This window comes from Hordeum vulgare, chromosome 3H (genome assembly GCF_904849725.1).
Source record: "Hordeum vulgare subsp. vulgare chromosome 3H, MorexV3_pseudomolecules_assembly, whole genome shotgun sequence".
Taxonomy (NCBI): Eukaryota; Viridiplantae; Streptophyta; class Magnoliopsida; order Poales; family Poaceae; genus Hordeum; species Hordeum vulgare.
Window position 1 is genome coordinate 276,628,310 of NC_058520.1, and position 4,551 is coordinate 276,632,860.

A 4,551-nucleotide genomic window follows, 5' to 3' on the forward strand; every position below is an offset into this window, starting at 1 on the left:
GCTCTGCCTCGGATGAGGATCGTTGTTCCAGTCGCCTCTGCGTAAGTGTCTTGTTCTCCCATCTTCCTTCAGTCTCTAGTTGAACTCGTCCTTATCCGTCGAGTGGATTTTACTCGACAAAGCTGCTACCTCTGCCACCTCTCTGTCGCGCCAGGACGATGATCCCATGGATACTGATAACGTTGTCACGACTCTGAGAGTTTGTATTATTGTTTCACGAGTGCTGTCTTTAATCTTGCCCTTTTTCTGCAATTCCATGTTGTTCAGTCGGGCTTCCTTCGGAGGTGATACATCTGGAGGACGACGACCGGAGGGTGTCAGGACCAGCTTTGGCGCCTGTCCTTGAGGTTGTTCCATCTGTTGCTGCTCCCACCACGAACGTGCCGCCGACCGAGGCGAAGCCGCCGACTGAGACGGTGCCGCCGACTAAGACGGTGCCCCTCGCGGCGGAACCGACTGGAGCCTTGGGATGCCCAAGGAGTCTTCTGTTGTGCCGGGTCCGTCAACCGTTCAGTATGACGCCCGACACCTCCCGGAAGACCAAGTGGGGGCCGCCAAGGAGCCCATGATGCAGGTGGAGCTGATGGTGGGTGACGCCAAGGGAGCGTATGACTCCATCACGTCTTTGTACAAGAGAAGTTTCGAACCCCAGGACGATATCCGAGTAAGTGCACTAGTAAGTGTTTACTTTCGTCTTGTTACCCACTTGGGGTTTAAGTGATCGACTCGGACACGGTAGGATGTTTTTTTTGCAGTGGGTTCACTCCGAGTGAACCCAGTGGGTGTAATCCTCGAGACTTCTGTCAAGTGCTTGCACCGGCAGTTGTCTTTATATGCATTTTCTGTGACTTGATCGGATCAGGGCTGATCTGCCGGAATGGTACCAGTGGGGGCACTCCGAGCGCACCCAATGGATGTAGTCCTCGAGAGTAGTTTTACTCAGGTCGGGTAATAGTAGTCTCATAGGCTTGTCTCTTTGTCATGTAGCTCAATAGGGCTGACCTGTTCGAGCTTCATGCCAGTGGGGTCACTCTTAGTGAACCCACTGGGCGTAGTCCCCGAGACGCTGTCGACTGCTTGCGTCGGCACGGGTCTGAAGAACTTTGAGATTTTATTGTTTTCCTTGTTGAATGTGTCTCATCTTCCCTTTGTGCTTATTTGGCAGAATACTTGTGAAATCGGATCCGCGTACAATGCTTTGAAGGCTGAAAAGATTCAGCTTGCTGCGGACCTAGAGGCGGCTGTGAACGACCTGGCTGGTGTGAAGGGGGCTCTTGCCGACCGAGAGAAGTCTTTGGAGTAGTCCCGGGAGACCAACCAGGCATTGGTTGCCGAAATTGAAAAACTGAAGAGTCAAAGAACCGAACAGATGTCTCAGCTGAAGTTGATGAACAATCGGTGCATGGCGCAGGAGAAGTACGTCAGCGACTGGGCAAGGAAGATGATTACACTGCTCGGTGGTAAGGTTTTTGCCTAGTGCTTCTTGACTTTGTAGTTCATTCTGCGCTTACTTTCTGCTCGTCTTTTCTTTGCAGATTTTTGTCTCGACGCTGAGGCTGAAGCAGCTGACATTGAGCGGTCGATTGTTCCCAATTTTCCACTCGGCGACGAAGCCAATAGGTACTTGCTCCAAGCGTATATTCGCCTTGGCAGAGTGGGACCTTTCATTGGCCGCCTGAGAGAAGTCATCGGCCGGATCGACAAGGAGCTGTGGCCCGAAGACGATTCCCAGCGGGAAATAGAAGGGTTGATGACTCGGCTGGAGGACGTCCCGAACAAAGTGCAGGCATGGAAGAATCCCACCGCTCGTTGTGGTGCGGACGTGGCGCTATCGCTGGTCCGAGTGCACTGCAAGGAAGCTAACAAGGAAAAGCTGAAGGTGTTGCACGTTGCCAACACCAAGAAGCTTCGATTCGAAGATTTCATGGAGGCCTTCCTCGAGACAGCCACTCGCATCGCAGACGGGATCGACCTTGACACCTTTGTGGAGCCTGCCAGTCCCGGTGATGCTTGAAAAACTTTACCTCGTTATGCCGAGTGGTATCTGTATCAAACTTTGGCCACTGCTGTTGGCCGTCACATTCGTGGTTCGGTGTGGATAAGCTTGATCCACATCGAGCCGACTATCGTAGATCCAACTTTGAATTCGAATCGAATATTTTGCTCTTCTTTCGCCAAATAAAATATTTTGACACGATTTTGGCTCGTGGTTTTTGTTTGGCGTTTCTTGGTGAAGCCAATGGCAAACATGCGGATCATGTAGTTGTCAGTTGTCTTCACATCCACATGAGCCTCAATGAGGGTCTGCCAAGTCTACGAGTGCGCACTCGAAGCGAGCTTTTACTTAGGCGACTCTTCATCGTGGCTAAGTCTCCGAGTGCGACTTTTAGTGCATACTTGGAGCGAGTATTTACTCATGTAGTTGTTAGTTGTCTTCACATCCACATGATCCTCAATGAGGGTCTGCTAAGCCTCCGAGTGGATCTATAGGATACACTCGAAGGAAGCTTTGTACTTAGGCGATTCTGGATCGCAGCTAAGTCCCCGAGCACGACTGTAAGCTCGCACTCGGAGTGAGTTGCTACTCATGTAGTTGTTAGTTGTCTTCACATCAACATGAGCCTCAATGAGGGTCTGCTAAGCCTCCGAGTGGAAATCTAGGATACACTCGAAGGAAGCTTTTTACTTAGGCGATTCTGGATCGCAGCTAAGTCCCCGAGCGCGACTGTAAGCTCGCACTCGGAGTGAGTTGCTACTCATGTAGTTGTCAATTGTCTTCACATCCACATGAGCCTCAATGAGGGTCCGCTAAGCCTTCGAGTGGATCTCTAGGATACACTCGAAGGAAGCTTTTTACTTAGGCGAGTCTAGATCGCAGCTAAGCCCCCGAGCGCGACTATAAGTTCGCACTCGGAGCGAGTTTGTACTTAGGCGATTCTGGGTCGCAGCTAAGTCCCCGAGTACGGCTTTTAGCGCGCACTCGGAGCGAGTTTGTACTTAGGCGATTCTGGGTCACAGCTAAGTCCCCGAGTGTGGCTTTTAGTGCGCACTCGGAGCGAGTTTGTACTTAGGCGATTCTGGGTTGGAGCTAAGTCCCTGAGTGCGGCTTTTAGGGCGCACTCGGAGCGAGTTTGTACTTAGGCGATTCTGGGTCGCAGCTAAGTTCCCGAGTGCGGCTTTTAGCGCGCACTCGGAGCGAGTTTGTACTTAGGCAATTCTGGGTCGGATCTAAGTCCTCGAGTGCGGCTTTTAGTGCGCACTCGGAGTGAGTTTGTACTTAGGCGATTCTGGGTCGCAGCTAAGTCCCCTAGTGCGGCTTTTAGTGCGCACTCGGAGCGAGTTTGTACTTAGCGATTCTGGGTCGCAGCTAAGTCCCCGAGTGCGGCTTTTAGTGCACACTCGGAGCGAGTTTGTACTTAGGCGATTCTGGGTCGCAGCTAAGTCCCCGAGTGCGGCTTTTAGTGCGCACTCGGAGCGAGTTTGTACTTAGGCGATTCTGGGTCGCAGCTAAGTTCCCGAGTGCAGCTTTTAGTGCGCACTCGGAGTGAATTTTTTAGACCGGAGTCTGCAAATGCGGAAGAACTTTGAACCTGCAAGAAATCAATCTGCTTTGTATTACTTCAATGATACTTGTTCTTTACATTGCCTCCGTCGGCGGTCACGTGTAGAAGCGCTTCAGGAGATCTCCGTTCCATGCTCGCGGCTCGTCCGTTTCCTTGTCGAGGTTGTAGAGTCGATATGCTCCGTTGTTCAGCACCTTGGAGATGATGAAGGGTCCTTCCCAGGCGGGAGCCAACTTGTGAGGCCTATGCTGATCCAGTCGGAGCACCAGGTCGCCTGCTTGGAATGTGCGACTCCTGACGTGTCGCGCGTGAAAACGCCGCAGGTCTTGTTGATAAATTGTTTTGCGAGTCAGTGCCATCTCGCGCTCTTCTTCCAGAAGATCCACTCCATCTTGCCTGGCTTGCTCTGCTTCGGCTTCGGGGAAGAGTTCGACTCATGGAGAGTTGTGAAGCAAGTCACTCGGAAGGACCGCCTCTGCTCCATAAACGAGGAAGAACGGGGATCGCCCTGTAGATCTATTCGGAGTTGTGCGGAGGCCCCACAACACCGAAGGCAGCTCGTTGACCCATGCGTCGGCAGCATGTCCAACTTCTCGCATGAGTTGAGGCCTCAACCCTTGAAGAATAAGTCCATTCGCCCACTCTGCTTGCCCGTTTGTTTGGGGATGCGCCACAGATACAAAATCCACTCGGATACCTTGGCTCGTGCAAAAACCTTTGAATCTGTCCGAGTCAAAGTTTGTGCCATTATCGGTGATTATGATCTGTGGAACCCCGAATCTAGCGATGATGTCTCTGACAAACTTGATGGCCGTAAGGGCGTCGAGCTTCTTGATGGGCTTGGCTTCAATCCACTTGGTGAACTTGTCGATTGCTACCAACAGATAAGTGAATCCCCCTTGGCCTGTTCTGAAGGGTCCGACTGTATCTAATCCCCACACTGCGAACGGCCAAACAAGAGGGATTGTCTTCAGCGCAGACGTTGGCT